At 44.0% G+C, this 24,197-nt stretch overlaps 1 protein-coding gene across 1 annotated transcript in view; it reads right to left on the reverse strand.

Annotated features, from left to right (window-relative positions):
* Positions 1-24,197, reverse strand: part of LOC135902984 (tyrosine-protein phosphatase non-receptor type 2-like) — a 109,135-nt gene that overhangs the window by 14,045 nt on the left and 70,893 nt on the right. The window lies entirely within an intron of this gene.

Below are 24,197 nucleotides of genomic sequence, written 5' to 3' on the forward strand. Positions count from 1 at the left end.
TAAAACATCAACTGCTATGTATTAGTGACTGTAATGTACCCAATGTTAATTGGCGTAGCGAATTCCCTATCTCTGGTAGGCACACGTTAATTTAAAGGCAGATTCCCTAGTTTCATTTGTTTCTTTCTTGTCCTAAGCGCACAAAATCAAACTTGTTATAGCTGCCGGCAACATTTTAGACCTAGCTCCTGTTAACTTTGACACTGATGACAATGTTAAAAACGGGAGACAACCTACTGACGAGAGGGAATGCAGGTCAAGTCAGTGACGTGGTCTGCAAAGCTCAGTGCAAGATAGGTTGGCCAAAGAAACAACGTTCCCTGCAATCTTGCTCCGTATTAGCAAGATCGAGAGCGTCTTACGCTGCTAGATGGTCTGCTGATGATAGGAACGAGACAGGTCATTCCGCAGTCCCTCGCGGAAGAAGTCTTGTATAAACTGCACGACGGTCACCAAGGTATCTCAGGCTACAGAAGTATTGCCAAGGGCTCGGTTTGGTGGTCAGGTTTGAGTGCCAAGGTAGCACACTTCGTGAAACAGTGCAAAGTTTGTGCACATGATGCTCGTGAACAAACTGAGCCGATGAGAGCATCGCAAACACCCTCTTTGTGGGGTCTTCTGCCACCGCACGGTGACACGGCGTTTGGACTTCGTCTGGGGAGCACGCCTGGCATGCGCTACACGGCGGCCCATCACGACGTGCACCGCCATCAGAGTTGTACGTGTGACGCCATGTTATATTTGTTTACAATGGTGGCTGCTCTGGTATGTTTAAAAGTATCGAAGGTTATGACTCGTCTTCAATTTAGCATGCGACCGATGTAAACCTCGCTAGGGAATTTTTCATTTGTGCGGTAAAGAATGTCATTGATATACTTATTGCTAAATCGGCGAAGAAAAGCTTGCGATATCCTTTCTGGTTTTCTTTTGAATCACGATGGCATATGCTTTTGAATAAGCTGAAGTTCCACTGCCGTTACAAAGCATGACGTGACCAGTAATTGTATATATAAGCAGTTCAATGAACTTAGAGCGCAGTGAAAATATCAGTAACCATCGGGTTAAAGATAAGTATATTGAAAACGTCCATTGCAACTTGTCAAGGCGAGCAGAATAATTCTGGTATGTGAAGGATTATAAATCTGTCCATGCACGTGCTGGTGACGTTATGAGCTCAGGTGATGTGTCTGTCTCTTCTCATGCTATTGCTCTTTGCTATCATGTTCGCCGACTATTTTTCTTCTGATCATTATCGATAGGTTTGACGGTGACGTGCGATCATACATCTATGGGCGAGAACTTAGTCGCCAATACGGTGGCGTCATCGTATGTGATCGCTGCTGTACAGTCGCCCAAATCTTTAACTGGTGTGCGGGAGCGGCGACTTTTCCGTGCGTCAGCGCCGTTTGACGGGGCGAGGTTGGAAACAGTCTGAGGCTAAGCGCATGCGGACAAAGCGCGCTCAGCTGGGCCCATCGTATACTATAGGCTGTTTCCAGCCTCGCCGCGTCATACGGCGCTGACGCCCGGAAAAGTCGCCGCTCCCGCACACCAGTTAAAGATTTGGGCGACTGTACTGTCAGCTAGTGATGCAGTTATTTAACATTTTATGGCGAAAAATCAACTTAGGCTATGAAGGGCCAGTCACTGAAGCCGAAAACTTTATCATTTAATAGTGTCCCAGCTTTCGTCGTAAAGGCGTGTGCATATTTGTTTTTGGAGACTTGCAGACATTTTAAGCTTATCTTTGGAGTCTTTAGAGCCAAAACTGTTTTCAGAACTGTGGGAAATTGCGGTTTTCGTTCCGATGCAAAAGTGTAGTGACAGTGGGAAATTATAGGGAACTACACAAAACGGTGTCATTGCTCTTTCCGTTCGTCAGTTTTTGAAGTTGTTTTAAGCAAGCATTCCGCAAAACCTCATTGCAACATGGATTTATGCCCGTTGGTGATCTGCAGAAACCACCCTCGTGTCTTTTCTAAATGACGCTATAACGGTTGTTGAGGACAACGTTACTATATTAGCTTAAAGGCCCCTCACCAGGTCTGGCCATTTTGAGCTGACAAGCGCAGAGCATACAATGAGTACTAACAATCGTGTTTGCAAAATACATTGCTACGCGTCGTGGAAAGGTCTGAAATTTCAATCCGAACGCCGTTTCCCCATTCCCTCGTGGCGACCGCGCTACAAGCCGGACGGTGACTTACTCGTGTCTCTGCGCCTACGTATTAGTGTCCGCAGTGTGACATCGCTCGTGGTGACACGTGACTTCGAGAATTATTCAAGACATCTGTTATCTGTTGCTTGAATTGACGAATTGAAGTTTAGAGAAATAATAAAACACACAAAAGGAATGTATGCGTGCTTTCTCGATTTACTTCGCATCGAAGCAAGAGAGATGTACTTCCGCTTCGTCTGCTTGTTCCCACGGTCGTGCAGTCACGTGCGCAGGTACCGAAACTATGCCATTTTCTACCGTGTTCCAGCGCCGTGATCATGTTCTGCTATCCGCTTGTTCTGCCTCAGTATTCGTGTAGCACTGCACTATACCGCTAGTCATGTGTCCTTGTGCACAGCGCGCGAAATCGTGCGCTGCGCGAAACGATAACAACTCGCGCGCAACGCCGTTACCGAAAGTGCGCAGCGCCGCAAGAAAACAAAAGAAAAAGAAAAAGCGAGGAGAAAAGAAATGAAGCCGGCGCCCGTGACGTATGCGTCACGCGATCCTGGAGGTCCGGTTGGGAGAACGCAGGGAAGGAATTTCGCTTGCGGAGGCTAAACGGGGCGAGTGGAGAGAGCGTCTCGCTTGGCAGTGGATCCCGACTGGTGAAATCAAGGGTTCGCGGCACTGAAGTATTTCTATCTCTGTTATTAATGAGCCGCTTCGAAAAAATTTTTGCGGCAGAATGCTCCCTAGAGGACACGCAACAACTTCCAGCGTATAACCAAAATTTGCAGCGGGGCCTGGTGAGGGGCCCTTTAACCTTGGTTGAGGACGGAGGCCCATAGACTGTGTCTACTTTCAAAAACAATTCATTTGGTGATTCATAAAATTTTAGTAGATAAGTAACATGCATAGTGTCTAGAAGGGAAACCCAGGGCCCGATTTTTATTAGTCATATCATAAGAAGCTACAATCATAAGAAGAACAAATCATAATCATAAGAAGAACAAATCACATAAGAAGTCAATCATAAGAAGAACAAATCACAGAAAACAAACAGAAAAGGATGTTCCACATCCGACGTCAACGACGTCAGGTGTGGCGCTGGCTAACACTCCCAGAAGGGTTGACATCCGGGCCAGTTGGTACATAGTTGACGGAAAAAACCAGCCACAAGCGACAAGGGACGAGATGTTCACACCAGAACGACTGGACTATCAACTGAGCTTTATTAGAAATGGCATAGTCCAAGCAAGGCCAGCAGAGCATGCGTTGACATCAGGTTATTAGGTGACGACTGCACTAGTACAACCTCGGTGCGCTTAGTTGAAAAAGAATTTGCTTTTTTAGGTCGGTCACGATAGATGTGATATCTCGTCTTTTCATTTCTCTGTGATTAGTGATGCTGCTGTTGTGAATGCTCTGCTGGCCTTGCCGTTTCTCTATGCCGTTTCTCAGGGTGTCTACCAAGTTAACATTTCCAAATTCCCCTGAGTTTTCCCGGTTTTCCCTGAGACCCTTTGCAAAATTCCCTGAATGAGCCAGAGCTTTGTTTTATGTCAAGACAGGCTTACACCATGTTGCCCGATGCTGTCACTCTCTAGTAAGCATGTTGAAACAGAAAATGACTTAATCCAGTATGAATAATAAGGAGTAATATCTATCTTATTTAAAAAGAAAACAGAAGGAAGATGTCAGTAAAATGAACAGCGAAAAAAAATGATCAAACCCATTCCGAATTGAGCCGAACATTTTCAAATACGAATCAAAAGGAGATGCATACATAAGCAAATATTTTTGAATACAAGTTATTTCTATCAACTGATAGCAAGCTCATCGGTATGAGGCCTGAACTTTGTCACAACTAAGATTCTCTCTCGGCAGCTGGGAAGTCAACCTCAACTGTCCTGACATACTCTCAGCCCGTACACATCTTAGTGTTGGGTTTCGCTGCTTTAAAGAGTTTATTTTGGTTTGGATGAGGGAGACCTGCATCTCGGCGTCAGCCGACACTTTGTTTTTTGAGCTCAAGGTCCTTCAAATCGGCGACGGCACGCTTCCTTTCCATTAATTTCTCAGTGCATCGGTCCTTTCTGTTCTCATCCTCCTTCTGTCCCGCGTTCACACCATGGGTCATTTGAAGCATCCTCTTGGTCAGTTGTAGTCAACGTCAAATTTTTCGGAATCCCTAGGGCCACAAGAACATCCGAAAAATCGGGCAGTCCGAAAAAAATGAATGCATGTCTTTAACTGCCCTTAAGGGCTAAAATTGCCACCGGCACATCCGAAAAAGCTCTTAAGGCCTGCCAGTGCTCTTACTCGGCATATCCGTGCTCGTACTGTGACAGGAGACGGGGGTGCACGCGTGTATAATTAAGGACTACATACTGTGTCCCGTGACAATTGCCCCTTTACACGCTTATGCTTCACCGCGTAACACTCTGTACTGAGGCGAAGCTAGCTTTCGGAGACTGGCATTACACAACGCGCTGTGCTCTGCGAGCTTCGAAGCCAATCGCGAGGATTACAAAGACACAGTCGGTGCTATTGCTGACAGCGGCGAATTCTTTCAATGAAAAACACGGCACCGCACGGCGAGAAGCTTGATAGCGAACGTAGAAGCAGCTAGGCCTAACGTTGCCGCGGTGGTGGCTACGGCTGCCAGAGGATCTGCGTGCGAGATTGCCGGTTCGAGGCGGCGAGATAATCAAGATGGCGGCGGTGGTGGCTTTGATTGATGCCATTTCAGACCTGCAGTCAGAGCAATATACAGTGACTATATGGAGTACGTGGTGGTGCAGCAAAGCCGTGCGAATTATCGGGCATGTCCGAAAAAATCGGCCGTCATAAAATCGGTCTCTGGCAACACCTCGTGCCGATGGCACGGCGTCAATGACGATTCGTTGCGATTCCTCTGCTACTGGAGCCAGCATTAACACGACTTTCGTTCCCTTTCAATAATTTTACAGCTAATTTTCCCTGATAGAAGCACAAATTCCCTTAGTTTTTCCTGAGTATTTCCTGACTATTCAAATTCCCTGAGAATTCCCGGTTTCCCCGGTTGGTAGACACCCTGGCTTCTAATAAAGCTTAGCTGATAGCCCAGTGGTTGTGGTGTGATCATCTCTACTTGTCCCTTGTAGCTTGTGACTGTTTTTTTTTCCTTTAACACTCCCAGGTTTAGTTCTAGGAGATAAACATTAACACCCCAGAAAGCGGAAAGGAAAACGGCGCCACCGTAGTTCAGTTGGTAAGAACATCCCACGCGTAGTGCGACGACGTGGCTTAGTATACCACCTGCAGCCAGTTGTTTTTTCATACACTTTCATTTCCATTGATTTACCATTTCTTCGATTCACTTAGTAAGCACAAAAAAATTTCACTATGTTGCCCTTGGTGTCTTTGTTGGCTTCTTATAGGATAAAAATCAGGCCCCTCGGTTCCCTTTTATGTGAAGGTGAAGGTTTATTTGCATCTATTAAAGAAACGGGAGCAGGAGCAAAAGGCTACAAAGGCCTGACAAATGGCTCCCGCTCCTATTGGCATTCAGCACTGTGGTACATAATATCAGATACATTGGCGACATCATATCAAATAATTGTTACTTGTGCCGTACGGAGGTAAACTTATCATTCAAATAAAACTGGCACAGGTTAGTAGCAAGAATAACAGAAGAAATACATGAGCGCCTCGCTGACAGATGGCAAGCCGCCCTCCTAAGTGAGGCACCCGAAGACCAGCAGTGGGCCGTCCAGCGGGTCACGGCCATTGCCGAGGATCTCGGAAGATTTTCCTCGGACGGTGGACCTCTGGCAGCCAAGCCCCGGACACCAACAGCAATAACCGTTGGACAAATAAAGTTTATTCCCATCCCATCCTACATACATTATAGAAAAATGATACAGATTGACTACGACCTGTAGATATAATTTCCCGAGTCTGGGAAATAACATCTCGTTCATTACATCCCGAGGGTCTCGAATCCAGCCACATTGATGCCTTCAGGTAGCATGTGTGGGTTCATTAGGCAGTTGCCTTCACCGAAAAAGATCACGTACACGTGACACCTGCAACAGTAAAGGATGTTCAACATCCGTCATCAAGGCCTCGGGGTGTGACGCTGGCTAACACTCTCAGGTTAGGTTCTACTAGATAAACATATATACCCCAGAAAGTGGATGAGACAATGGCACCACGGTAGCTCAACTGGCAACAGCATCGCACGCATAATGCGGAGACGTAGGTCCGTGCCCCACCTGCGACCAGTTGTTTTTCATCCACTTTCATTGTCATTAATTTATCATTTCATTCAATTAATAAGTACATGTAACCCTATGCTGTCCTTGGCGTCTTTGTTGGTTTCTTATGATAAGTACTGTGCCAGTTCATGCATCAGGAAATTTATCAGAAACATAAATCGTGAGCCATGGTGTATCCTAGGGTTCACTGCGTGGGCGTCTTCTTTTCAATGTGTTTATAAATTATCTCGCTTCTTCCATTACAAATGCCAAATTACTACATTATGCTGACGATATCAGAACTGTTCACTCTGTTCAGGACATTAATAACTGACATGCTGTGCAAAATCAATTAGCGCTGGCGTTCTAATGGCGTACTTATAAATGCAGCAAAACGTTTTTAACGTTTTTTTTTTCTTTACAAAAACAATTTCAAATAAATAAAGTTCTGGGGTTTTATGTGCCAAGACCCTGATCCGATTATCCATCCATCCATCACGCCGCAGTGATGGATAGATGGATGGTATGAGCGTCCACTTTGAAACGGGGTGGAGAGTTGCACCACCAAGCTCTTATTTTGCCTAATGTCCTGCTTATATCTTTGAGAAAACACACAAACACCTAGAATTGCCAGCAACAAGCTTTTTAAACCAGTACTGGGGCCTCAGTTTCTGTATGCCTCCGTTGTTTGTGGCCTCCCTACTTTTCTGCCACCAAACTGCCAATCGCCTCTTACTAATCTCAATTGCGGACATGTTTACTTTCCCCCTGCTATCCCTGAACCCAAAGGCTTCAAGAAAGCCAGATAAGCCTAAACTGACAAATCGGTAGATATCTTCGCATTTTAATTAAACATGTTCCATCGTTTCCCTAGCTTTACCGCAGCAAGCACATGCGTCCTCGTCCTTGGTGTACCTCGCTTTAAAACTACGCGTTCTAAAGCATCCTGATTTCGCTTCGAAAAGCGAGGAGCTTCCCTTTGGGTTATTACAAATTGTTTATTTCCCGATTTCATAAGTAATAAAACTGAGATACGTCAATACGACAAGGTAGCCACCCTTGTTTATTCTCATTTCTTCCTCTCCTCCTCCACCTTTCCTCCTCTTCTCCCTTACAGTCCCCCTCTTTTAAGCCTCACCCATCCTGGGATGATACGGAAGGACGCTGCTTACAGCTGCAACCTCTAATTGTCCACTGTTCATATACCCAAAGTACGCCTTGCTGCACACATGCTTTCACCACCTGGAACGGACCAAGAATTTTTAAGTCGGTTCCTGGTAGTCCCTTTCGGACAAGAACAAAGTCGTTTAACATGATATCAGATATATGTCCCCAATGCCTCTTGTCGAACTGGCGTTTCATCGCTTCGCGATACCTGCTGCGCTCCTCGGTGGTCTTGATTCGTTCAGTTAGCTGAAGTTTGTCGGAAATTCCAAGCTCCTGGTCGGCGGACAGTTTCGGCACTTCACCATACGCGGCAAAATGGGGGCGACATCCAAGGCTTGTGGTATGTGTCCGGTTATGGTGTGCAACGGCTGCTTCTATGCAGCACTTCTATCCTCCTCGGAAATTTGGGTACATGAACATAAACTGCTTTATATCACGGATAACTCTCTCCGCCAAGCTACTGGCTTGGGGGTGATACGGAGAGCAGCGCCGCAGCACAACCCCGCGACTATGCCCACTGCTGAAACTTCTTGCTCATGAATGCGCGTCCGTTGTCAGAGACTACGACTTTCAAATTCGAAAACATCGCTCGGTCAAGAAACGCAATAACACTATTTGTATCTTCTTTTCCAGGGCGTGCAGCTACTATTCTTGTGCATTGGTCGATTGCCACTAGAAATGACTGTTTGACGCACACCTTCGCTCTTCTTTTTCAACTAGGCAAAGTCCACATGCACTACTTCGAAAGGTGCGTCTGAGTGACGCGGTAACACGAGCTCGTCCGGCCGTGACCGGTACTTTGCCTTTTGACCTGGCACAAGTGACACGACCGAACATATTTGTCTATGTCTCTCTTCATATTCTTCCACGTGAACCTTCGTAGAAGTTTATTACAGGTTCGCCAGGAACCATCATAACCGCCAGAGTCGGGAGTATCGTGGTACATGTGGAGCACTTTTGGAGCGAGAGTCTCCGGCACCACGAACCTTCCATTGGCAAACTGTAGACTTTCGGATCCTTCCCATAGTTTCGTCATGTTTAACACTTCATATGTAACTTCGACCGCCAGTCTAGATAACGCATCTGCATCCGTCAACACGCTGCCTGCCCGGTGGATGACCTCAAGATCATACTGCTGCAGTTCGTTCATCCAGCACGCCAGCTTTCCTCTTTGCTCCGACTGACTGAAGAGATAGGTCAGAGCCTGATGGTCCGTATACAGTTTGAATTTTCTGCCGTCTATGTACGATCTAAAGTATCGCACTGCCATGAGGACGGCAAGGGCCTCCTTCTCCGTCATAGAGTAGTTGAGCTGAGAAGTGTTAAAGGTGTAGCGATAGTACCCACGGCACGAAGTTGTCGGTTTGGTGGAGAACTGCAGTCCTCTGATACAGCACTGCCCCTCTACCATAATGTGATGCGTCTGTGTTCATTTCGAACGGAAGGCTGAAGTCGGGTAGAGTTAGTACTGGGTCAGACGAGATGCGGCGCACTAGTTCTTCATAGGCTACGTTACAATCATCAGACCAAATAAAAGTAACATCCTTTTTTGTCAACTCGGTCAGGCACTTTGTCACCTATGCAAAATCCTTGATGAAAGCCCTGAAGTGGCCTGCTAGTCCAAGGAAAACTCGCAGCGAATGAAGGTCATGTGGCTTCTCAAGTGTGGAAATCCGATGTACAAACTCTTGCTTGGTACTTTTGGTAGCACCGTCGAACACTCTACCAAGAAAAAGGACCTTGGGCTGAAAGAAATCACTCTTTTTTTCATTTATCTTCAGATCGGCATTGTTGAGTGCTTGTAAGACCTTCGCCAGGTGTTCGGTGCGCTCCTGCTCAGACCTAGAATACACAATGATGTCATCAATGTAAACATTGCAAAAAATTCCGATATATGGCTTTAGAACATTGTTCACCTTCTGGAACCATGCGGGCGAGTTCTTCCAGCCACAAGGTAGCCTGTTAAATTCGTATATGTCGAATGGTGTCACGAAGGCGGAAAATTTTTTAGTCTGCTCTGACAGTGGCACTTGCCAGAAGCCTTTGCACAGGTCCAAGCGAGAAAACATGTTACAACTCCCGGTTTTATTGATGAGTTCGTCAATAAGTGGCATTGGAAAGGGAAATAAGTCAGTCTGTCTGTTGACCTGCCTGTAATCAGTACAGAGACGAAATGTGCCATCTCCTTTAGGAGCAATAGTATTCGGAGAAGCGAAGGCAGAGGTTGATGGGCGGATTACACTGGTGTCGAGCATCCCCTGTATTTCTTCCTTCAACCAATGCTTCTTCTCTCGTGACATCTTGTAAGCCTTGCATTTCACTAGTCTTGTCGCGAAGTTCAAATGGTACTTCAAACTTTGATGTGGCCTTTGGATAGCCCCCGACGCATATTAGCTCTGGATGGAGCTTGATAACGTCCGCTGCTGTAGTGGGCTTCCGCTGATGTTCAGCAAGTGAAACCGAAGACATTTAGCGGTCATTTCGAGTGTGACTTCCCCATCCCCGTTGAGGTTAAGTCGCAACTGTTGCATGACAGGGCGAGACAAGAGCAGCTGATATTTTACTCCATTGAGTACGAGAGCCTTAATTACGGTGCTTTTTCCTTTATGCATGATCAACACTTCCGCGCACTCATTATATGTCTGTTTCTTGCCGTCGTAACCATACACTGTCACAGGATAATCTTCCACGATGCTTAGGTCCAGAATTTAGCTCTTGTTTACAACTATTATCGAAGCTCCACTATCTACAAAGCCTTGACATCCCTCACATTTGCTTGCACAGAAATGTACAGAAGCTTGGCACTATCGGTAATAAAGATGGTCTCTTTAAATGAGAGAGGGTGACCTCCCGATATCAACTTGGTTCTGTTTTTACACCGCAGTGTTTGACCTTCATTGGATGAGGTACTGTAGCCGTTAGAAGCACTCTCTTGATGCTGCAAAGTGCATAAATATTTCATATTTGTAAGCAAGTCATCAACAGTATGTGGAGTTCTTAATTGTACCTCGTGCTGCATGCTCTTCGGCAATCCTATTATGATCAGAGGTACGAGCGACGAGTTCGATAACGTGGAGTCAGCAATATGTAGCAGCCTTCTCTTCTCAAAAAAGTATTCTACCAGAGTGCCGGAATTATATTTGAAGGCTATAGCGCTGTCCCAGCTCTGGAGCTAATTCTTGGAGAAAGACGTCAAAAAACTGTCTCTCCACTCAGCCCACGGCCGGTGCACTCTTTGGGTGATTCTCAAGTCATGCCAGGTTTTTGCTATGCCTCCTTGGTACAAGCGTATATTCATAACCTTGTCAAGGTCATGTCGCGAACTATTTTGGTCGCTCGCGTACTCATAAAAACTCCGCCAAACCTGTGCGTTTGCAGGTGACGAACCGTCGTAAATATCCGGATTTACCGGTTCCAACGACAGACTCCGAGAATGCTGGAGGACGTTTTTCATCACGAGCTCTAGTATTTGTTGCTGGTGTTCACTGTTCCTCTGCTCGAGTTACATTACATGATGAAAACTGTCGTGCGCTCTCTCATATATTCGGCCTTGTTCACTCGTGCTGGTGTTACGTTGTACCGCCGATAGCAAAAGGTCGTTCGTGAGCGTTCTGAACAAGGGATCAGCGCTCACCCGCAACAGCGAACCGTACTCCGTGGAAAAGGCTTGCCATGCTCGTGTGTCTGTTGCCGTCCGCGCAGATTTCCATAACGCCCAAGCAAATGGTCCACGGTGAAACAAAGCGGATGAGGTGCATAGCACAGGTTCGAATCCTGTTTTCGACTGCGCCAAATTTGTAATAAAACTGAGATACGTCAATATGACAAGGTAACCATCCTTGTTTATTCTCACTCCTTCCTCTCCTCCCACCCCCCCCCCCAACCTTTCCTCTTCTTTTGCTTAAATGATATTGAGCGACATAAAAAACGACACGGACGTGAGAGAAGACGACACACCAAGCGCAAACTTTCAACTAAGTTTATTGTGCCACTGCGTCATTTTATACATGGCAGGCAACGTAGATCGCGCATGCGCTTACAAGGAAATGAAGTGCGAATTCATGTAACATGGTTACGTGTCATGTGATGCCGCGTCCAAGTAACTTCATTCTTTTCCTGTGAGAGCCAGAGACGGGAAGCTAACACACGCATCACCCAATTTCGCGATCATCTGCGCTTCAGATATCTCACGGATGAGCTGCGCGCTGACACGGGAAACAATCGTGCATTGATCCTCAAGAGGCTTGCAGCCATGATCGCGACAGTGGATCGCCAAGAAACCACCAGAGCCGTTTTTTACATTGTTGCTGTGTTCGCGGAGCCGATCATTGAGGCAACGCCCAACAGAAAAAGAATTAAGTTACTTGGACGCGGCATCACACGACACGTAACCATGTTACATGAATTCGCACTTCATTTCTTTGTAAGCGCATGCGCGATCTACGTTGCCTGCCATGTATGCAATGACGCAGTGGCACAATAAACTTAGTTGAAAGTTTGCGCTTGGTGTGTCGTCTTCTCTCACCTCCGTGTCGTTTTTTATGTCGCGCAATATTATTTAAGCAATGGATTACCAACTTGCCCGGAATGCTGCTCCCATTCTTCTTCTTCTTCTCCCTTACATTGTATTGTTCCTTTGAGGTAGCTACTCAAAACAGGCTTCCTTTTTTTTAAACTGCCGCCACCTATGAAATTGTCTCAACCATAGGCGGGTGTCTTCGTGACCGAAGCACCCTCCAAAATTTCCTGAAGGGGGGGGGGGGGGGGGCAGAGCAGCGATGCCGAAGCCTCCCCCCGTCCACCCAAGGACTCATTGCCAGAGTTTTGTCAACCACATCATTTGAAGTTTCTTTTGAGGTGTCTCTACGTTCTCAGTTAAAATTTAATTGTGGCTAAAGGCACAATTCTCATTATTCGCATTATTCTTGGCGCGGGCATGCACGGCTTTTAATTCATACTTTCTTTAAATTTCTACAAATCCTGTCAATCGGTGGCAAAGCGCATTAAAAGTACCAGCAGCGGCTATCTCAGCCGTATTTTTTTTTTTTCAGTTGAACAATTCTGTTGTTTCAATTTCCACTGTGAACATGCACAGACACAATACATTTAAATATACACGAAGGACAAAGCTTATATTTTTAACGAGACAGAGGTAGCCTACAAATAATTATTTTTAATGGTATGGATAGCCTATGCCTAGAGAATGAATATGTTGCTGTATGTGTACCTCGCTCAAAAAAAAACCCTGCAGACTTCAGTGATCCCTTGTCAGAATCTTGTCAACGGCGTGCGAAATGCACATGAATGATTTGTGTCTTAATATTGTTTCTCTTTCCAGTAGGCAATGCTAACGACTCATGAAAAAAAGCTCGTACACTAATTTACAACATTTATTAGGAATGGCGACATCGCCAATTGCATACAGAGGTCATAAATATATATAATTGACTTAGTACCTGAAATAAGACGAAGCCAGATTTTTTCGAAATCAGAATCAATGGTAGTCATGCGTAGCAGCGCCTATACTCGGACTTCGTTAAAAAAAGAAGGTGCAGTTTCGCTGGAAAAGCGAAGCAGTATTAGTAATAGCAGAGTATAAGACAATTCCTCCAAGTGAACTATTCTTCGAGGTCACACTAAGTTTCTTCAAGTGCAACTATTAAAGAGAGAGTGTGCGTGCGTGTGTTTGTGATGTTCGGAACAGTTGGTCGTGCCCCCCCCCCCCCCCCCTGGGAGAATGGAAACTTTTCGCCTATGGTCTCAGCTTCTCAATTTGCATTTGGCGTTTTTTGTTGCCATGTTGCTGACCCTATCGGTCGCATACTAGCTGGTAAGCTTCCTAGTTCTTTTCATCCACTTTTGGAACTCATTTACTTTTTTCCATATTCCTCAGTCGCTCTTCAATATCAATTGTACTCTGAGCTACCTTCACTTCTAAACTTGTCCAGCCCATATGCGAGTGACGATAATGATGATGTAGTGGCGGTTAGCCCCTTTGTAACGGGTGGATACACGCAATGTCCTGGGGGGACTCCGGATCAGCACCATCTATCCATTTGTCACTACGTGCCACCCGTCATCTTGTTGGGCTGGCGAAATGGTGACAGTATAGCTACAGGCAAAGGTGCTGCTTTCACCCTTGTTATGTGACGTCCTCCCACTGCTGTTCGCCGCAATAAGTGAAGCAATACATTCATGGCTATGCCGGAAACAACCCAAGGCTGTATTTTTTTTTTTTTCAGAAGAGGACACAACAAAATGACCCAATAAATTCTTCCGCATGCTAAACTGTGGCCGACACGACACTGCAGGGAGCTGCTACTAGCACGTAATAGCTAACATAGTACTAATTTACATCTCGGTCCCTCATTTCTTTCCTGCAACTTGTACAATAGCCCCCTCACCACACAACACTGCACAGCTACCACCACTTTCATGCCGATAATATTCAGCTTATGTTCAGAAGATGTACCTTAGAAAGAAACTAATCAGTGAATCCATACTTAATAAAAGTAAAATTGGGGCTCAATAATCATGCCACCTATCAATAGCAAGTACTTCTCTTTTTCTACACTGAAAAGAAGTAATGCGAAGGTTAAAACTTCGGCGTTCCTGCTCCTTTAGCAGTTGCAAGGTGCGGAGCAGTGGTAGTCTTCACAAAGTATTATAACTGCAATAGTCTGAAGGAACTGGCAACTATCCATGTCGTACAACACAGGTAGTGAGTCCCTACAGAGTTAAATAGGGCCAACGAAGGAATTCCATGACAGCAAGCTTTTGCGTGCAAACTAGGGGACGGTGTCAAGACACATGACAGACACAAGCATATCTGTCGTCACGCGTCGCTGTCCCCTGGTATGTACGTAAAAGCCTGTCATTATGAAATGCTACCATAACAACTAGACCAAACCAGTACCTTATTCAATGAAGGGAACCAGCAAAAATATTCCTAAATAATTATCGGCTACAGCATGGAAGCTTTATATTTGATTGATGCACATATCCACATTCAGGTAAATGAATTTATCTTTTGAGTACCGTAGTCAGTGACAAATATTTCAAAATAAATTCTTAATAGCAATCAACACTGTATATGAGGCAGAAATACATATGTAAGTATCAGTACAACACAGTCAAGTATGAGGCCACACACACAAAAACATCACATAGAATTCAATAAGCTGCTCAAGGGGTCCAAAAACAATTTCATTCAGCACATGAATACCTGCTCTTGTAAGTTTCATAATGAAGCCCAGGAGGAAATTTTCCTCTTTTGTTGTGTACAATGAAAACAAGGTATGAAGATGCTGATGGTGTCGTGTGCAATGGAGGACATAGTTACATGTAAAGCCATCTTGGTACAAAGAGTTGCGCGCCATTTCTTATGCATGCAAGTGGATTTAGGCTCATAAAGTTTACATACAACGCATTGTACTAGAGAAGCATCAATCAGGAGAAAGCTCAGGTATCGAATATTTTCAGTGAAAAGTTGATGACATGAAAATAGCATTACTTTTCACACATCGCCTGTACAACTAAGCATGGTTCAAGTACAGCAGCAATAGGCTGCTTTTGCAGACATGCACCGCAGTTCTGCGCCTTGAACCAGATGGCCAACTGACATACCAGCTGTCGCAAAATAAGCGTCACCAAGAATTTAAAAAGGGCTTTACACTAACAGCACTCAATACATGTTCATGGGCGGTGCTCATGCTAGTTATCAGTGTTTTCATTGTGCACAAATAATTGAGCGCCATCAACATTTAACCCTCTCAAGCATAGTGGCCTCATACTAGGTCAGCTAAATAACCAAATAAGAAGGTGCATTCTGCTCCTTTTCTGCCATTCAATCCCACATCTTCTCTTTGTGTAAGGACAGAGGCAGCTTTCTCAAAAATTGTGTAAATCGCAATATGCATCCAAGCGACAATCTGAACTGGATTTCTTGTGACCAGGCATGTACCCAGGATGTTTTTTTTTTTTTTTTTTGAGGGGGGGGGGGCAACCCGAGGTAACGTTTTTTATGCAAATGAGGGGGGGAGGTACCTTTACTAGTACAAATGTAAATATCCACCATTTGCCATAAAGACGCATAAACCCGCAATAGAGAAATGAAGTAAGGTGTATTTCACAGGTACAGCTGTGCGATACACCTCTCCTTCACTTGGCAAACAAGGAACCACATCAAATGGACTCACGCATGAAAGAAGCGCAGGAAGAGTACTGCCAAGAACAAATTAAACAAGCAAAAGTGTAAAACAAAGATTTCTAGTAGCATTATTTAATTAGCTCTGGAAGAATTATAAACATATTTGCAGAACGGAGGATGCTGCGATTCTAGAAGTACTGCGCCCACCGCAGAAGGTTAGAAAAACACTCCCATAGCACAGCAGAGAAGTGGCTACGTCAGGTGGCTCGACTGATAACTGTACAAGTGTCATTCAAAACACATGGAATTATCCTCCACTTCAGGCGGCGTTTGTTCTACTTCCTTGTTAAATAAGATGTTTATCCACAAATATTTTCACAAACGAGGGATAAGTTTGTTCATTTTTGCTTTTCCTTCCTGTTTGGCTGTTGCCTTGGCTCTCTCCCTTAGTTGATCGCTTAATTTCTCAACTACTTGAGACTCTTGTTTCCAGTTGCCAATTTTGCACGTAAAGTGCGGTACAATTAGGGAAAAGCCAGACAAGGTAACGGGTACCAGTCATATTGCTGATGGGTTTAACAGTTATTGCAGGGTTTCATGGTAGACGCTGTTTCGCATTATTTTATTTTCCACCTTATGTAAGCCATATCGCGGGTATATGGTTCCGAGGATCTGTCAGTGTTGTGGCGAGCAGTCACTCGAGGAAATAATGAAGCAAAAGAAAAAGTTAAACGCAACTGGCGTTTTCTCCTGCCGCAACTCGTTCCACAAGCATACAGACCTGCCGACTACGAACCGAATCCCTTTCCTGGTCCCTGTATCAGTCTAAACACAGAAGGTTGAACTAACAAAGCAACAGCGATGTGTATGACTGTTGAATAGATGGCAACAACTGAACGAATCTCGAGTTAATGGCGCAGGCATCGAATCTATGAGAAAACTAGCCTTCACACCCTCGAAGATGCCGATAACTACAGCCATCCAAAACGAGTGATAAAGGCAGCAAAATGTTGACCGTCAAATAACTGCCAAGCCCTCCCCTGCGTACGTGCCTGCTCGTGATAAATGGTGGAATCATTCGAGTGGCAATTCTGGTTAGAAAGACAGTCTCACAGGCAAGCAGATTGTTCTCCCACAAATGTATTCTTATTGAGAAAGTTCAGTTTATTTGAAAGTATTAATGGCTTTTTGGCACTTTTCGAATCTGATGGCAGAAATATGCTGAAATACAGCTGTCCTCTTTTAAGAACACTACACAGTAAGCTCTTCAGTGCCGCCACCATGTAAACAAATGAAATAAAATGCACAGGTTCTGTTACGTAACTGGGCTGCTGAAATTCATTGCACGCACTGTTTGAAACTTCTACTTGGTACCAACCACATTGAGAGTTGCACTCTTAATACAGGGCGTTGAACAAAGCCGGAACAACCAAAACCAAACCACTATTTTATTTATTTTTTTTCATCTTGATACCGAATTCTAACTTTTTGGAGGAACCATTCCGAACCAGTTCAACCACAAGTTTAGCATGGGGTCATTGTTGCTGAAGTTTTATGAGCAGACAATGCCTTTTTCTTCAATTCGGTGCAGCATGAAGTATTGCCTCGGGAAACATGTGGCTCACTCAACTTTACACGTGGTAGGCTCAACTGTACACTGTGTGCATAGTCAGTCAGCAATGTCTTAGACTGTCGCTGGCATTGCATTGCTCTGAAGCATACCACTTGTGCCGAGGCCCCTGTGCTCAGGCGCAGCAGCATACTGGTTGCACTGTCACACATATACATTTTGCAGTTCGCACTGTACCTTCAGTTAATGCTGTTGCTTCTGCAGCGCAATTAGGGCATCATGGAAATTTTCTACAGCAAGCACAGACGGCAACACCTCAGTAATATAAGAGGGACAGCAGAGTTCATTTCAGGGAGGTCTGCCTTTAATAAACGATATCTAGAATTTACTGCGTGTCCTAAGTAACACGGGCCAAATTGTTTAAAAAGGACTGCAAGATACGACGATGGGACCAATGGTGTTTTGTTAGCAGTTCACTTTTCTGTTCACTTTTTCTGTTATCATTGATTAGCTAACTTTACAAAATTATTTGCCCAAATATATAATTTGCATAATCTTGTAAGCGTACATATCAAATCATGCATCTCATTCGAAAACATAATATTCAACAGTTTCTGGCCTGCTACATTTTTTAGTTTGTTTTTTTCCACATTTCAACATAATGGCACAAAATGCAAAAAGGAATGTGCAGTGAAGGCGGTACCATGCCTTTTGCGTAAGCAAGAGCACCGGCCTTAAAGGTGGTTTTAAAGAATCAACACTACTCAATGGCCGACTTGCTGACTGTAAAAAACTGACGAAGCGACGGCGTAGTTGTTGGCTGTTTGATAGAGCATTTTGCACCAGCTTAGGGTGGCAAAGAGAAATACGACTGAAGCGGAGAAAATAAAAATGAAAAAGCAAGCTGCAGCTGCTTGCTTATAGCAGCAGCCAACAGTTGTGCCATCGCCTTTTCACTTCTTCACGTTCATTAAGTCGGCCACTGAGAAGTGTTGATTCTTTTAAACCCCTTTTGAGAGCACTGCTGTCGTACGCACGAAACTGTCACACGCATGAAACGAGCGGGCGCTCCTTCCCTTTGTATTCATTTTCACCATTTTACACCACTGCTTTGAAATGTGGATAAAATAACTGGGGGAAATGTAGTGAGCTGGAAACTTCTGAATGTTCTCAGAATTTTACATCCAAACTTACACAATAATGCGAGCAATTATAACTTTAGGCAATTAATTTTGACGAATTTGCTAATAAATCACAGAAATATTTAGTAGTGTGCGCAAGGCAACTGCTAATATAACACTATTGGTTCCATTGTCCCATGTCGTAGCCCTTTTTTTTAAAAAAAAAAAAAACAGCTTGGCCCGCATTAGCTGGGATACACAGTATGTAATTGCAGGTGCGCTCTAAGTGTTTTATGTGGTATTCCTTTCTGCTTGTGAGGGCGCCTGCACATGTGCGCTAGAAAAAGCGCGAATGGAACATACATCACTATGGAATGCCAAAAAAGTTGTATTCATCAGAGATCTACATTCATTCCGCTAAAAATGCTACTCAATATGAACAGTTCTGCTTGGAGTGTCTGCATTATATATTTATCTATTTTCAGTCACATTAAGAACTATGAACAATTTTTTACACAAATTATTACTATTTTTTTTTTCATTTCTGCAACGACTACACGCATCGGTTAAAATTAGAAGTGGGCAAATATCGACTTCATTAACATGAATCGTAATACAAATACTAAGAATAAAAAAAATTGAATGGTCCAATCCAGATGCGTATATCCACAGCAAAAGTACTTCGCCTGTACCGACTATTGTAACAAAGACAGCCAACTACCAGGGACCAACTATCAGCTTCAAACACAAGATCACTCATTTTCATTTAAAAGCCTTTCAGGAACTTTAGCCAAGCCTGGGCTACAAACAAGTTTTCCAAGAATGAATGAATGCTATATGATTAGCTTTTGAAAAATGCACATGGTTGCCAAAACAAGAAAAAGAAAAGCTGAAGTACTTGTGTGCCATACACACATTTAACTGCAATGCACTGCAGGGAAATCAATGGTTGCAGCATAAAACCTGAAACTGCTGCATGACTAGACAAAAACACTCGCAGACCACTGGAAAAAAAATCAGGTTGTCACGAGGTTTCACTGCGAAACTGGAAGCAAAGCTTGCATTATTCCTTTTGTTTGGGCATTGTATCGAGGACATTTGTCATTGGTTAACTTGTGATAATTTGCTATACTTTATTTAGCAGATGGAGAAAAGTAACCACACTTAAGAGTCCGTTGCGAAATACTGCGAGTTTCGAATGTTCAAGAATACTAATATAGGTCATTTTAACAATACATACAATAATATAGTTCCTTTTCGAATACAAACGGTGTGTAATGTTCAACTCTGATTCGAAACTTCAAATATTCGCCCGCCCCTATTTAAAATATTCGTTCAGCGCTTTCACCAAGTTACTTATTTGTCCCCTCTATTTCAGCTGTAATTCATGAATTCAACATGAAGATGCAGCAAGCATGCACAAGGTTGTGTTAACTGCAGCTGCTCACTCAAGCAAAATCGTACTAACACCTGTTGTCATCTAACTAGGTGTCGTCTTCACTTTTACAAAAATGAATACGCAACACAAGGGTAGTTAAACATTAGCTGGGATATTTTGCTTCATTTTCTACCATATGGGCGAGAACAAACAACTTTATAAAGAAGTACTGCCACAACAATTATCTCGCTTATTTTGCTTCATTACACAGCTCCTGCAACTGCAACTACAGTATGATGTCAGAATTTCTCCAACATGCAAGGAATCAGTAATTATATATATTTTTTTTTCATGTGACAGTTCAACTCATTCTAAATTAAGCGCAGCTTCTTGGCACAGGGTCTGTTTACAAAGGCTCTTCTACAAGTCGCAAAAATCATAGGCAGTGGTCACACGGCATCACAAACCTCTGATGCAAGTGTCAGTCAGCCTCGTGCAGTGGTTGCAACCCACACAATGACTGTCACCGAAATACGGATGCACGGTGCACAGGCCATTCTTTCTTTTTTCACTGTTCACTTCCCATTCGACACAGAATAAAAAGATTGGTTCTCCAAAATCAGTTCTCCAAGAACGGGCAGTGCCCTTCTCATATTCTCTGTCCCATTATTCGGTCGTCTAAAGCTTTTGACAAGATTATCATAATGCAGCTTTGACCATTGTACCGACCTGCAAATCAGTGATACCACGTGACCACCACGCTACTATATTCCTGACATCTAGAGGAACGCAAGCAAACAAACCCTATGCCAAGAAGTCACACTCCATTTGGCACTATAAGTCATTTGTTGCACATTCAAGCATCGACAACTCAATGTGCTTCAGGAGCCAGCAGCTAACAAAAAAAGGGGTGGGGGGGGAGGGGGAGCACAACCATATTGTGTCGGTACTCCTTTGAGGACACAGTAAATAAAAAAATTCAGGGAAAGGGTGGCAGAGTAACACATCGGATTGCCGCAGAAGGCCCCACGAATATCCCTGAATGTATGAATTCCAATTCAGAAAGCACCGAATCGGTCAAAAACATTATAGTTTTCACTTTGGAGCTGAATCACAAGCCTGAACTCGAACCTCAAAAAAAATTCAGTTCACACCCTGCTCCCTTGTTTCTTGCAAAGAAATAGACAAATACAGTCGAACCTCGATATATCGAACAGCGCGGTGATCACAAAATAGTTCGATATAGCCAGAATTTAATATATATGATCACTTAAGAAAGCGTCAAAAGTTTCTGTGAATCAATCAATGAACCAAGGGCCCGATTGAGGATCGCTGTTAGGAGCGAGTGTTCAGTTTCGCCGCGCGCAATCGGCCTAGGCCGAGCCAACTTCATCTGCCGGTAGCACGCAGTCAATTGCGCCACGGAGGCCGCGCCATTTTGTCAGCCGTGCGAAGTTTGCACGGTCTAGGCCAATCACACGTGGTGCAACCGAACGTGCGCTCCGAACAACAATCCCCAATCGCGTCTCAATCATGGTGCAGTAAATATTCACTTGAAGCTTCACACAAAGTATTTATTTATTTGGCTGAAAGTACTGCAGCAGTGTAGCCTGCTTCTTATTGGCAGCTGCGTACTTAAACACGGTGTCCTCAACACAAGTCTAAAAGATGCACAAGCGATAGGCTGATGGCGTAAAATGGCCAGAGCAGCTACAGCCTCAGGTTAGTCGGGAGCGGGGCAGCATCAGCGCTTGCGGGATCAACCTCGGCAGCGTCTTTGTTTGGACGCTACTTCTGCTGCGATCTCCACGTCCGTCAGTCGAAGCATTTTGAAACACTGTCAATAACGAAGTATTAAGTGGCGTCTGCCAAGGCGTCTATGAGTGAGCTCAGTGAGCGCGCGGTGTCACACGTCCTTGCAGATGCAAACCACCAGTTCTGACGAGGCACAGCAGGCGAGGAGCGCAGCACTGAGGAGGAGTCAGTGCGGCAAATGCCATGCATTGTTGACATTGTCCAACTAGCCAAGCCACCTCATATGTATGGCGCTACATTGAAATGGCACCCTCGGCGCAATCGATGTATGCAGCTATAGTGCGCAGCAGTCGGGAACGCCCATCGTGTGGAGGACAGTTCACTGCCTGTCAACAGAGCGCTCATGGTCTAGGGTGGCGGAGTTCCGATATATGCATTTTATATCCAACCCCATTCAAAATAAAAATTTTAAATGCATGCGAATTTCCAGGCCATATAGAAAATGTTTGATATATGCAATAATTCTATATATTCGTGTTAGATATATCGAGGTGTGACTGTAGTTTCAGCATGAGCTCACCATAAAAATGAGCTTTGAAAGGAGAAATCGATGTGCTAATCGATCCCACTCCCGAGATGGAGTGATACAGATGACTGATGAGCTGATTACGGACTTAACCCTTTGAGGGTCAATTTTTTCGCCATATGCAACCGCCCAGGGTCGATTTTTTTATTGCAGATTTCTATTCATCTGAGGTACCTATTTAAAAAAAAAAATTAACATAATTTTCCTTGGGTGACCGTAAAGTGACAAAAAATATTTTGCATTGGTAAATATGTACTGTTTATTCATGAATAACAACAATAAAAAAGGAAATAAACATAATTAAAAATTTTAAGTGTTGTTATACACATAAGGCTTAGATTAGAAAATGCGCACACGAGAATATTTCGCAAGTGTCAAATGTCCCTGCTCTTACACTAATATTTACGTGTATAGCATAATCGAACTGTGTAGGTGAGCGCACTCAAGAAACCTGTGGTTGTGTGCCCATCAAAAAAGCAAAACGTGCGACAAACTTCCGCTAATCTTCATCTTATCACCAACCAGAGGCAATTAGTTTTCGCGAGTCTCAAAAAAAAAAAAACGAAAGGAAACGCATGCACGGCGGCATCCTTCCTATGTGCACCCCTGTGGGCACTAAACGAGCGAGAAACAGGCGGTCGCCCTTTGAGCGATTAGTAACGAGATAGCCATCACTTTTGCAAACGCAAGAAGCCGAAACCACCCACAGAACAAAACCCAAACCGCCGCCGCCCGCCCACTAATGCACGAGCAGTAGTATATAGACGCGCCGGAGCAAACTAGCTCTAAAACAAACCGTGCAACAAAAACAGAGAAAGGGAGGCGCGAGAAAAAAATTCCCTGTATTTCCACATAGTGGCAGCACATGATCGAAATGAAAAAGTTAGGAAATTGATTCCCGTTTTATATGTACAGACGGTGCCGTAAATATATGGCACCGACCATTTTGGACTTTTTCACGGCGCCGCATATTTATGTCATTGATACTCAAAGGGTTAAAGGCATCAAACAGCTCCGAGGAGAAGGAGAGCACAAGATGCATGTCACCATGCAATGGTCCCATGGAAATTGCTATGACAAGTGTGAGTAGCTCTACTATGAACAGCACATTAATGTACTTTAATAAATGTGTTTTTCACAATTCACTGACGTGTATGCGTGAGGAATGTTTATTCCTTTGATTCAGGTTGTCCTCATCTGAGGACACGTATTATTACCCTAAATTTTGGCCTTTGAAGATATGAAACAACATTTTGCTTTATATTTTCCAGCTTGTAGATGAATATCAGAAAAAAAAGCATTTCACCCGTCACTATTTATTCATGCACAAGAGGATTAACCTCTTTGACCGCGGAAATGTCTATGCAAAATTTCTGGAGAATGTCAAGGTGCGACTGACAACAGCACTTGAAGTAACCTAGGTCTTGTATGGCCGTTCTTTCTCGGCAAACAAAACCTGCTAAACATAAATTACCCAGTGACAATGAGTCTCCACAAGCCATAGCAATGGTTTCAGCCATAAACCTCCTCATCTAGTACACTGCATCTTGCACACACTCAAAGCCAAGGCTTTGCGCTTGATAAGTAATGAGTATGCACTTGAAGCTGCGGATGCATTGGGGATAGCATTGTGCAAACTAAGTGTTACATTTTTTATTCTCCACACCAGTTCTATGCTGAGCAAGAAACACATTTTTTTTCATTGGAAAAAAGGACCGCACAAGAGCTGCATCCCTTTAAACTAAGTTATTAGTCATATCCTGACATTCTCCACAACATGTTCACTGACCCCCGATTTAGTAAGTTACATAGAAGTTGGATAATTAAATTTCAGTAATTATTTGTGCAGAATAAATTAAAGATTGAAAACTAGAATGAATACTATCCACCAACATGTAGCAAGATCCATTCACGTAAAACTCTTAGTTATTCTTTAGCTCTTGGCTGGTTAATTCTGGTTCAGCTCAAAGTAATGTAAAAAAATAGTTGCCCGGTTCACTGCTTCTCAAGAGCACCACCGTCCAATACCGAAAGATCCTTTTCATTAAACAAGCTAAAATGATGCCCAG

This window comes from Dermacentor albipictus, chromosome 1, assembly GCF_038994185.2.
Source record: "Dermacentor albipictus isolate Rhodes 1998 colony chromosome 1, USDA_Dalb.pri_finalv2, whole genome shotgun sequence".
Taxonomy (NCBI): Eukaryota; Metazoa; Arthropoda; class Arachnida; order Ixodida; family Ixodidae; genus Dermacentor; species Dermacentor albipictus.